At 38.0% G+C, this 12,345-nt stretch overlaps 1 long non-coding RNA gene across 1 annotated transcript in view; it reads left to right on the top strand.

The window, feature by feature from the left end:
- LOC116446747 overlaps window positions 1-12,345 on the top strand; it is a 36,148-nt gene that overhangs the window by 11,418 nt on the left and 12,385 nt on the right. Inside the window, exon 3 of the long non-coding RNA XR_004241349.1 lies at window positions 6,291-6,374. This is a non-coding gene — a long non-coding RNA (uncharacterized LOC116446747). The remainder of the gene's footprint in view (window positions 1-6,290; window positions 6,375-12,345) is intronic.

Raw genomic sequence — 12,345 nt, 5'->3', positions numbered from 1 at the left:
TTCCTGCAGCCTAAGGTGCAAAGTGTTCTATTATTCCACTGAAAATAATTGGGGGAAAAAATTCCCTGCCTTTTAATTTTGTTTTTCATTGCGTTGAATGTAACAAGAAGACCCAGCTTGATAGCACTGTAAGCTAAACGCTCATAATTGTGCTCAGGGCAGACAACAGACAATCAGACCGCCTCACACAGACACAGAAACCTTTGGCCTTTCACCTACGTGCAGCTGGTTTTGTGTGTTCTTACAGCACTTTTCAGCAATCTCTCAGTTGCTGATCACCAAGAACTGGAGTGGTATCACTCCTGATTGCTCCTGCTTCTGAAAAGATTTTGTGAGAATTTAAAAAACAAAAAAGGTTTATTAATTCATGTTGCTTTAGGCTAGCATGATGCTATAGTCTAAAAGATCCGTAGCTTTACAGCTGCAGAATCCCTGGGAAGTTCAGGAACCTGACTCTGCGGTGACCTTTTCTGAAAGAAAGGTCAGCGAGCCACAGGCAGACTTGCCAAGTCAACTGCTTTTCCCTGTAGACTAAAGCTTTGTGGTCTTATCCGTGGATCTGTCAGGAAACTTGGCCAAGCTACTGCTTTTGTTGTCTCAGGCACAATAAGTGTGTCGAATGAAGTTTCATACTAAGTGAGAGTGATTTCAGTAAATGGAAGTAAATTTAGTGTTGAAAGAGCTCAAAATATATACTGTGGCTTCATATATGTTACTTCCAACTTATTACAGTTTTAATGATTTCCTGGATTCATTCATAGAATGTGTTTTTGTACAAATCTCCCTCCTATTTTCATGCTTGTTTTTTTGTTCTCTCAAAGTTGAGAGGGATGGAACTTATTTGGCACATTAGGGAATAATCTTCCAACAGTTTGGATTATCTTGGGATGAAAAAATAAGCTCATTATTGCCACTGTCACCTCATTATTGTTAACTCATTGTTTCCTATGCCAAAGACCTTTTAAACACTGGAGTTTCATTCCTTTATTTTAGGGGATCTTTATAGGGATACAAAACCTGGACAGGCCATTACCAGTTATTTTAAACACAGTCATAGAAATGTTTTGACAGTTGGAGGTGGCTTGGGGTTGCAGTTTTGCTTTGACAGTGTCGTGGGGCTTTTTAGTTTTCAGTGAAGATTAAATTTGGACTATGATGAATGTGTGATCTTCACTCCTCTTCCTTCAAACTTCTTTTTGTGAGTAGTGGCCCTTAATACTGCAAAGGCTATCAAAGCTAAAGATTTTATTGTATTGAATCTCTCCAGTATAATATTTTCCCCTCTTTTACTTTATCTCTGTTCATTTGCATCTTAGATTAGGGTACCTGTTTAAGGCAAGAACTGTGTGTTCAAGTAGTATTAATTAGCCAATGTATCTTTGGAGACAAATTCAGTAAATTTTTCTATTAATATTTTAGAAGTGGACTCTTACCTATAACAGCTATTTTAAAGCTATTTGAAGCTATTACACTTCAGATTAGATGCTCAGTTCTTCTAGGTCTCCAGACCTTACAGAAAGCTCAGAGATCTGCTGGTTTATAGCCAGTGCACATCTGACCCAGTGTTCATGCAGTTATTTCACTGAAATACAATCTGAAACTAGGAACATGTGTGCTGCTAAGGATTTAAAACTTTGTTTATGTGACGCGTGTAGCAAAAATATATGCCAATCAAAAGGGGCTTCTATATTAAATATTTTTAGGTCATTGTCCAGTCATGCCCACACAAACTCCCTAACAGACCTAGAATTCAGGTGGTGGGAAGTGGGAGCTCTGAAATGTTTACAGGGATCAGTGAATCATGGACTGATATCAGTCAAATATGTTACCTCTCTTAATTTTTTATTAACCTTAGAAGCCTCAGTCAAGGTACCTATAGCAAAGTATGAATATGTCAAATTCCCGTGTGAGTCACAGACCAGATCCTGTGGCTCAAAAGCTCAGTGGCTGAACATTGCACTGGGCCTTATAAGAATAACTTGTACTCAAGAGTTCCAGTGATACCTGTCACTGCTGCAGGGTCTGGGTTCAGCACAAATACGCTCACCTCGAATTTGTTATGTGCTCTAAGGAATAGCTTATCATCAAACCTGCATACCAGTAACTATATATGCAGTGAATAAAGATAGATTGTTCCTGTCTATGGCAAAAGGCAAGGGGATATACGTCAGTTGGCAGTTTAGGGTTTTTATGATTGTTGGCTCAATTGACTCAAATCAAGTTTTATGATAATTTGCCCATCAAGTTCCATCTGTTTCAGAAGGATGACAGATCTGAATTTGTGGGACTCTGTCCTTTTGTATTATCAGGAGGACATAGTGACATATTTTGAGTCTGGCAGCACCATTGGCTATTTTGGCTGGTGTTGTGCAGGATGAGGTGGGATTGGCTATTACCAGCTCCATGTTGTAACAGCAAACATTTGGTTGGCTCTACGAGTTGTAACTACTGACACTAGACTTGTGATGCTGTCCAAAAAAAGAGGAGGGATAATAGTGGTAATGCATAAGATAATGCTCAAATTTATACAATCACTGTTTCAGTCATTGAGGGAATGTTGGATTTTATAGCATGTCCCTGATGAGTTCTGAAATTCTGATGCAGCTGTGTGAAGAAATGAAATTTTCTATTATAATTTTGCTTATATGACACAGCTTTTTACACTTTTTCACAGCTTCTTAGCCCATCTTTTTAAAGTTATGGGTTTGCTATGACTACTTATTCATAAAATGCCTGCTACCTTCTTTTGTTTGAAGAGAAGTCATTTAACAAATAGACACATGGTATTGATTCACTGTATTGGCTAGGTAGAAATGGCCATTCAAACCACAACTCCAGCTCAAATATTTTGAAATAACTTGTATAATCCCCCCTTCTCTTTTTAATGTTAAAAAAAAAAAAAAAAAAAAAAGCTGCATTTTTCTAGCAGGGATTTTGTTTGGGTTTGTTTGTTTGTTTTTAACAACAGCCACAACAGAATGTCATAAGATAAACTCGGGGAAAGCTACACAAGGACAAAACCTAGCCCATAGACACAGAGTTTATTTGAAATTCATGCACACAGTCATCTGAGGTATTTGTGTTTGCAGCTTTGTACCATCCCACCTGTGCTAGTTACCTGGCAAGCACATCTTTGGGGTTCCACATGTTGTCTGACTCTCAGTCCACATACAGATGCATGTGTGTTCACAGCGCAGTGAGCAAAAGTGATCAAACACAGCTGACACACTGAGCAACAAAACAAAGTAGAAATGTCGAGGAAAAGGCTACAGAGAAAAGACTTCTGACTTTTACCCGACTGTGTTTGGCTATATCTGTGTAAGGGAAAACCGGCAACTTTGTGTCAGCAGTAAAATAATTTGTTGATCAAAAGAAAATAACCAATATCTAAAAAATACATGTTGTATGCTTAAAGTAAATGTGTTACATGAATGTTTGGTATTCCACAGCATACATGAGATAAATTCAATATGCAATTATGAGATATTTATTACTATATTTGATTCATTCTTTCATACCTTACTATTTGAAGATAGGGATTCAAATCTGTGGCATCTGTTCTTAACTTACAGTCTGGCTTTTAGAGAATTACAAATGTTCATTTTCAAAAGCTACATGGAAATACATATCACATGTAATGTAAACATTGTGCAGCATCCCTGCTGTGTCAGCTCTATTAACTAGATGCTGACACTAGATTTACTAGAAGATTTGAAAATAACCAAATCAAAAATACAGTCCTCTCCAAGCACTTGGAGATCACTGTGCCCTTCCATTTGCTCTCATAAAAGAACATTTAATTGGACTACATACTTACAGAATTCTGGTATAATGGTTTTCTTCCAGAGAAAACTTTGTTTCAAATGATGAAAAGTGTGGTGCTATATGTTCCTTCCATTTTGACTTTTTTTTTTTTCTATAAAGAACTGTGTACTGGAGGCGCCACTTTTTGATATCATAGTTAAGGGTCTATCAAGCTGATAGTGAGTTAACAGTAGAGTTGCTGTTGATAAAATACATTCATAAGTTGTTGTGGTTTTGTATTGATTTTATGATTGTCTTTAGGAACTGTCTTTAGGATTTAATTGAGTATTAATCAGAGAGACAAAGCTAGGCAATCCCTGTCTTGTATTTCTATTTGAAAAACAAAAAATCAGCAGAAAACCTTTTACATAGAGAAAATAACACTACAGAAGCAAAGCTTTACCTTAGATGAGCTAGTCCCCCTTGCATTCTTTTACAAGCAGGAGAAAGAGGTGCCTTCTGACAGTAATTCAAAGGATCTATGTGTCTCTTGACCACAGAGCAGGACTAGGGAGATTTTTTCTGGAGTAAAGTTAAGCCTGTGGAAATGACTCAATTTTTTCCATTTTTGTGCTTTGCACCAGACTACAGTATTCAGTGCTGATAAAATGTAAGATAGAGAATCATAGGATTTGGCATTATCTGCGAGTGCTTGTCTAATTAATGACAGGAACAGGAGGATGTATAGTCTATTTGAATTTTTTTTGTTGGGTTTTTTTTAAGAGGGAAAGTACTTAAACACATTCTTGTCATTTAACGATGCAGCCTAGATATAGAAAGTGATTCTGTGTTTTGTATACTGAATATGTAATCCCATTCTCGTTTCTCACTGTCAAACATATCTAGTGATCTCATGTGGAAAGTTCAGAGTGCTGTGTCATGGTCAGCATATTTGGTTTCTTTGGAACTAGGCAACCCCAACTTTGTCTATTCTAAATAACAACAGTTCTTATTGATAGGGTTCTTTTTAGAGTATTGATAGTACTTGGCAGGAAAATGGAGAACTGTGTGTGCTAGATGATGGCCTAGTTAATTGTGGAATTTGGTTCTCCTTTATTTCATGATCTGACTTGCAAATTCCTTCTCTTTGTACTAGAGAAGCATTTTGCAAGCATTAAAAACCAAACTGGGAAGGAACCTGGGATTCTTGTTCTTACGTCTGGTAACAATTTTATGTCTTGCAAAGATCTCACAGCTCTTGTGACTTTAGAAGTGTTTAAAAAAACATCTCTTAATGCGCTTTATTAAAACCATCTAATTTGAAGACAAGACCCAACACAAAGTCGTCTGAAGGTATCTGGAGAGCTCTCCATAATTTCACTGTGCTGTGGAGAAGACCACTAGACCTTTACGAGGAAAACTGTTTTCAGACAGCATGAAAATGTCTGTGTAGTGACCTAACTGGTTCTTAAAATCAAGCTGCAAGCTCCTCTTGTTTTTCAAGGCCTCATGATAAAGTTCCTTTCTCCCTTTAACAATGTTAGAATGAGCACACAGATCCAGAATTCCTTTTCCTCTTCCTGTGTGTCCTGGTTTTGGCTGGTTAGTCACCAGTTAGGATTAAACTGCGGCGCTGTGCTACGAGTTTCAGAGAGGAGAATGGAAGAAGAAGAGCAGAGGATCCTTCCTCTGCAGTGGTAGAGGAGGGTTCCTTTCTCAGACACTTCCAAACATGTGCCTTGTTCTACAGCCTGGCACAATGTTTATAAATGGATTTTCTGAGTTCATGACCTATTTCAAAACAAGTGCTGGAAGCCAACACATTTTGTCCTGGCTCATCTGGGTATAGTGGGCACCTGTTGCACAGAAGATTCTTCACCCAGGTCTCTCCTGTGGCTAAATCTGAGCTTCTATCTGGATAAGAAAAGGTCTTGAATAAAAAGGAACAGCCCTGAGGGAATTACATAGAAACTTAAATGATATGCAGATAAGATCTTTGGGATTTTTAAAATTATCATTATTTTCTGAACATTCAAGCATGTTTATTCAAATGGCATTGCTAAAATCCAGTTAGGATTCCATAATTTCTAAGTGCCTCACATGACCAGATTTCATTTTACTTTTGCCCAAATATGGAAAAAAGGGAAGACAAATAGCTTTAAAATTTTATTTTGAGTAAATTTAATTAGATGGCAGTTAGAGTTCCCTATAACCATACAAGTTTGGGACAAAATTTTACAAACCGTTCTACATGAAAGCACTACCTGCTTTTTAAGGTGCAAAAGAATGCATAATAATCACCACCAGGTGTGTCTAAACAGTCTCTTATGCAGTTAAGAGGAATCTGTGTATAAATTTTTTTTCTTGACCATGAAAGTCAAAGGATTCACATGTACCAAATACGTTTCTTAAATACACATAGAGCCTTCTGCATGTCAGTTCCGGAGGCTGCAGTCTGCAGGAGTAGCGTAAGGATTTGGGATGCTGTTGGGTTAGTGATTCCAAATTGTGAGCTGAAATGACCTGAAATTTCTTCTAAATTCCAGAGGTGTTGCATACAGTGTGGGAGATTGGACAGGTTCTAAGAGAAGAGAGAACCAAGATACATGAGATCTGTGAAACAGCAAGAGGTGAGATTTGATTTTCTGGTCATGGATCATTGTATTTTTACCACTTTGGTGATTTAGCACCATGCTCTCCTCCTCCTCTCAGCTTCCCAGCATTCACCAACAGCAAAAAATAAAAATTTCAGTTTGGTGCATGAAAATCTCAAAAGGACTCAGATGAGATTCCTATTAGGGTGGAAATAAGCTTTAGAAATCTGCTGTCATCCCATCAGCCCACAGAAACACTCCAAAATACCATATTCTGGGGGAGAGAATGGAAACTATCCAGAGCACCAAATGTGGCAGCTGGAAACAATTTTTAAAAAATTGGGTAGGCCAGTCGTGTTATGAGGGGTAAGAGAGGCAGCTGGGAGATTTAAAAGGGAAGGCCTGGGAGCAGCTGAAAGGTGCCAGTAGTCTGTTAGTGAGAGCATCTGAGAGCTAAATGGCTGCATGTGATGAGAAAACATGCCAAAATGATAAGAAAAACAGCTGGAGAAAAACAAAATTTCAAAGCCTCTGAAACAGGGATGGATATGCAAATTCTGCTAACTATTGAATCAGTAAATGAATTACTTGGGGTTTTTTTCCCTCTCTGCTCTCCTAAGTTCCTCTTGTTTTCACATATCTTTCTGCAGAATCTGCAGGTGGCCTTTTCTGCTGCCTCTTCTTCCTCTTGACCTTCTGATTCTTGGTTGTTTCTTCCACAGAAAATCAGTACTTCTGAACAATACTTTTCATTTGTTTGTAGTCTGTTAGGCCAGTATTTTAACTGCTCATTTTTCTATTTCTTCACCTTATTAAGACTTTCCCTGCCTATTATTCTGAATATGAAAACCTCTTGGTGGAACATCATTTTCTGTGAAGGAAATGCACAGGTAGCAGTTGATTTTAATAGCTCCAAGTGTCATTTTGGGTAGGACCTGTAAGATTTAGATAGCTTTGTATTACAGAGGTCTAGCTGGAGGAGTTGGCAGGCTTGACGGGTCTGAGTTGCCTCTAGAGTGTGGCAGGGTCTAAACCAAGTTTGAAGTGAGAACATGGTGACTTTTGAAAGTAAGCTCAAAAAATACACAGATTTCCAAGGTTTTATGCATTACACTTGCAAGTTTATTTTTGTATGTGTTTTACCATACATATAATTTATAATTTACTTGTATCTGATCACATATTTGAATCTAGTCTAGGTGTGTGCATCACTGATGTAAAGACCATATCTGATACAATAGCATGTTCTTTACCTTTGAAACTGTGTCTGCTATTTTCAGCTGTGAAAGCAAGAGACAGTATGTGTGTACTTTTTCCCCATAGATCATAAGGAACAAAGAGCTCATGTGAGAAAAAGAGTGCAGGAGAAGATCTTAATAGATTCTGTCCCATCAAAAACTGAAATACAGCAACATGAAAAGAGCAAACATGCTGTCTAGCTTCTCTGAAGCTGTTTGCTAATGACCTCCAATGAACTAGAAAATGTTAGAGAGCATAGTCTCAGCTTGAAGCCTGAGAGAAGAAAAAATAGTGGAGTGAGAGAAGGATGCAAAGCAAGTGAAAGAGAATGGAGATAGTTAATAATTATTTTACAACAACAAAGCCATAATCAGGCATCAAATTCTTGATATCTTTCATGCTGCCTGAATCATACTGTTGTGTCCAGGAAGAGCAGCAGCAGTTTTGGAGGGCATGAAAATAGACTCACAGAAGAATAAAATAATAGAGCAAATTGAAAGGGAGAGAGAGTATAAAACTGCATATTAAAATATACTAGAATGAGCCTTTTTTAAAGACATCTGAATTATTACCACTTATTACTGCTGAAATATAATTCATTATGCACCTTATACTAAAATTTTAATTAAAGAAAATAATAGTTTCAGGTCAAAGGATTACAATCACATCCGATAAAATACTAAATGAGATAGAAAGCACAGGAAGCACTTTCCCTTTTCCAGTTATGGAAAGTTATGCTTGTCTGGCAAAGAGAAAAATACTTGGACTGAGTGAAAAAACATGTTCATGGTGCAAATTAATTGTTTTCAAAGAAAGCATTTAAATTAAATTTTCAGTCACCCGAAAGCCTTTGAATGTGTCTTTTAAAATAAGATCTGTTGTTTTGGAAGCCTTTGACATTATATACCTCTAACAGGAACAATTAAACAAAGCATAAACTTGCAAGGAATTCTGTATGTAAGATGTAGTGTTGCATGTTTTATGCTTGTGTAAATTATTCTCTTGGAATAAGAAATTTCATCTTCCTTTTCTTATTTTCTCCATTATTAGAAGCAGACTGGGCAATTTATTATTCTCCATTCTGGTGCAAATAGGGATGGCCTCTGCTTTAAAAAAAAAAGAAGTTTGAGAAATGAGTGCAGGTGAGCATATCTGAAAAGAAGTGATAGTGGATTTGAGAAATAATGGGGGAGGCACTGTCCAGCTATGTTTTTTCAATGCATTGCTTTTGGTAGTTGAAATAACTGCCTTCTGCACATCCTGCTTTCCAGCCTGGAGCTTAAGAAGGTCTTTGTCAGTGGCTTGCACCACCTTGTGACTTATGAGAATTTCCCCCCCAGGAAAGCTGCCCAGGGTCGCATAGCTGTAGATCTTGAGAAAGAAGGATTCCAGGTACAGAAGGAAAAATGGTCTGGTCAGTTATATTTTTAATTAAAATGAGGCAGTGGTGGAGAGACTGAATTTGCAGGACCTCCTACAGCAGGAGCATGAACCTTTTTATCCAGACAAGCTGCTGTGAAATCTAAATTTTATGTGCTTAGGCAGCTCCATTTTGTAGTTGGCATGGCTCCCCCACATTCTGCTCTTTGAGTGATCTTACTCAAAACTTACTGTTTCTCTAACAATCCCAAGGTGAGGTGCTTTCTACCACTCCTCAAGAATGAGAGCAGCATGTGAAAGTTCACCACTGATGATTTGCTTCAATCTCTGGGAAATAAACTGAGCATCACTTAAATGTTTCTTTTTCCACTCCTCTACACCAAGTCATTATCTGAAGAGGACCCAAAATTCATCACAAACGTGAACGTGTTCCTGCCTTTTTCTTCTTTCTAGCACATCAAATTGAACAGCAGAATTGTTCTTCCACTAAACCCACACAGGTGTTAAGAGTTGTTCCCATTCTACAAATTTGAGAGCCGGTCAGTGACTGGTAGAACACAGAGCTGCTTGAAGGGTTTACATGCAGCTTGCTCTGCTCGACAACAAGGCCTTCATGAGTTGTTCTCTGGAACAAATAGTCTGCAAACACCAATAATCTTCTGAATACCAGGATAAGTGAGAGTGCAGTTAAATAGTTCTTTTCTTGAGATCATTGCTAAATGAGGAACTAAAAGTCAGTATCATTAGATCTTTTGCCTGTATGACTGACAGAACCTCAGACTTTGCAGGTAAACCTGCTTAGATTGAAGAACATCACACCAAGAAACAATTTCTTTTCATGTTGGCACATTTATGATTTTGCCCTCAGGGGTCAACAAATGGGCAATAACTACCCTTGTTCTCAGCCAGTTAAGACCTGGAGTATCTCCTCTTAGTTTTTAATCTCCAGAAAATCATACCATCCTCATAATCACATTAAACACCACAATAAATGTTGAGAATCCATTAAAATCTTCTCATGTTTGCAATTAGTAGCACTTTCACCACCACCAAGCAGACTGTGCTTTTTACCCCTTTGGAGCAAAACTCTCTGGTCTCCTGCAGTTCTCTCAGGGCATATTCATGCAGTTCTGTTTTCAGTCTGGGCCCTGGCTGGATATCAAGCTCATCTTGATTGTGTCCAAAGCTTGCTATTCTATTCTCTCTGCAGCAATGGCTGTGGCAGTAAGCATCCCAGCTGTCCTGCTGAAACAAGGGATCATTAATACAATGCAGCCACATTTCAAATAAACTGTATCTTAAATGCAATAGAGACAGTGCCTGCTTCTGCCTAATATTGCCATTCCCCACATTTAGGAAAGCTGGGTTCCTTGAGGCTCCTCCACATACTGTTTGTATCTCTGCCAACCTGTATTCTTAGAGGACTGCTGGCAAACACCACTGCCGTTGTCGGGATCAGGCCAAGGCGCTCCCTACAGTTTGCATTATATTGAAGACAAGACACAAGATCTTTGAAGACAGCTTCATTCTTGAAGTTCTAGTGGGCACCAAGACCTTCTTCCCCAGAAAGATGCTACAGTGCTGCTTATTTTGCTCTTTGACTAACTTTAACTAAGCTAAACTGATGCACCCACGCAAAGAAAGCCTATCAGCCATGGTGTGCCCTTCTCAGGTGCTCGCTCAGCTGAGCTACTGCAGCCACATCACAGGCAGCTCCCCGCTGACTCCAGCCCTCTGAAGGCTGGTGGGCACGCTTCTGTTTTCACACTCAGCTGCTGTTCTCAGAACTCTATGTTAGATTCTGATTTCTTTTGGCAAGATCCCAGGTGTTGTTAGAGTAGACAGGAAAATAGCCCTTCTTGATAAGGTCAGAGGAAAACCAGTTTCAAGACACAGTAGTGTACGTGGAACTGATGACATTTACGGAAGAATAAAGCCTAGAGATCTCTTTACGTTCTCTTACATAAAAATGAGTATAAATGATGATGGCACTCAGGTTAGTGAAAGGATTCACTTTACAGAAAATGAGAAAAGAGTTTAGTTGATAAAGCAGTTCTCTAATGGAGAAAAAGCCAATACTGATGAAAATCAAGAAAGATTGATGCATAAACTTACATACTGTGATGCCTTAGCCTTGGTTAATGAAACACAGATTTTCCTTAAATAGTGCTCATAACATAAATCTATATAAAAGAATGCACACTACTCCATAACCATATATTGAAAAAGAAATTGCAAACATTCTTTATTCCACTAATCGTGCTACTTCCGATGTGCAATGTGCTAATGTCCGTCTTCCAAGGCTAGGTAGAGAGCATACTGGACAAAGAGAGCAGCCCACTTTTAAGGTCCTTCATTGCTATTGTGATGAAGAAATTACATTTTAATCGAGACTGTTGATTAAAACCTTTGGCCATTATATGAAAAAAAACTTGTGCTTCAGCTTTGTTATGCTTGGGTTGCTCTTCCCCATGTTTACTTGTCTGCATAAAACAGTATGGTTAAACTTGCTGATCTTAAAATTTTTTACCTAACCTACCTGATTCTGTGATTCCCAAACTGTCCAACTACCCCCAGTGAAAACAAGGTTTTCCTTTAGATTTCCATTATTTCTATCTTCATTCAGAAATATTACTAGTGATCAAATTAGGAGATGAATTCCAGCGGTTTGAATAAGTAGCCAGGGAATCTCAATTTTTGGCAACATCATAGTATCCACAGCCTTGAGCAAGTAATCAGTCTTCCCTTTGAAGCAGTTGGAAAATGCAGTGGTGTGTTTTTTGAAAGCCATTCAATTCTACTGGTTCTTGTCAGGAAAAAACAAAAACAATCTACTCTGTTACTTCTAAGTGCAGGGATATTTTGCTTTTAAGCAATTTATGATTTTTAAAAATAGGGGGGTTTAATAATCTAAAATGGTTTTTAAATTACCCAATTTTATTTTTCTGGGAGACAGTTTTGTATACTGCAGGGTTTTAAACTTTAGATTATTTTTGTCATCACTACAAATCCAAACAACAACAACAAATTCCAAATTTTTCGCAGGGTGGCAAAATCCCTTACCTGCATTACTGGATAAAAATGTTTTCTGTTCTTCAAGTAACAATTGATTCATGTCCTTGCAAGAGCAATGAAAAAACTCTTTTAACCTAGCCTAATGACAGGTGATGGATTCACTGAGCTTTGCTTATGACCTACCTCTTGTCAGTTTTGGTATTTTAACATCTTTTGCTCAGGTTCAAATGGAGTCATGAAATTCAGAAGAAGGTGAGCTGCAGATAGAAAGAGCTCTTTTATAAAGACTTTTGCATATTTTGTAAATTTTGAGGTGAAAGACAATGGGGTTTTCTTATTTTATCTAGTTTAAGTCTTAAGAAGGAAGTGACTG

The sequence above is a fragment of the Corvus moneduloides genome, chromosome 1 (assembly GCF_009650955.1).
Source record: "Corvus moneduloides isolate bCorMon1 chromosome 1, bCorMon1.pri, whole genome shotgun sequence".
Lineage (NCBI taxonomy): Eukaryota > Metazoa > Chordata > Aves > Passeriformes > Corvidae > Corvus > Corvus moneduloides.
This window is presented reverse-complemented; position numbering and strand designations above follow the sequence as displayed.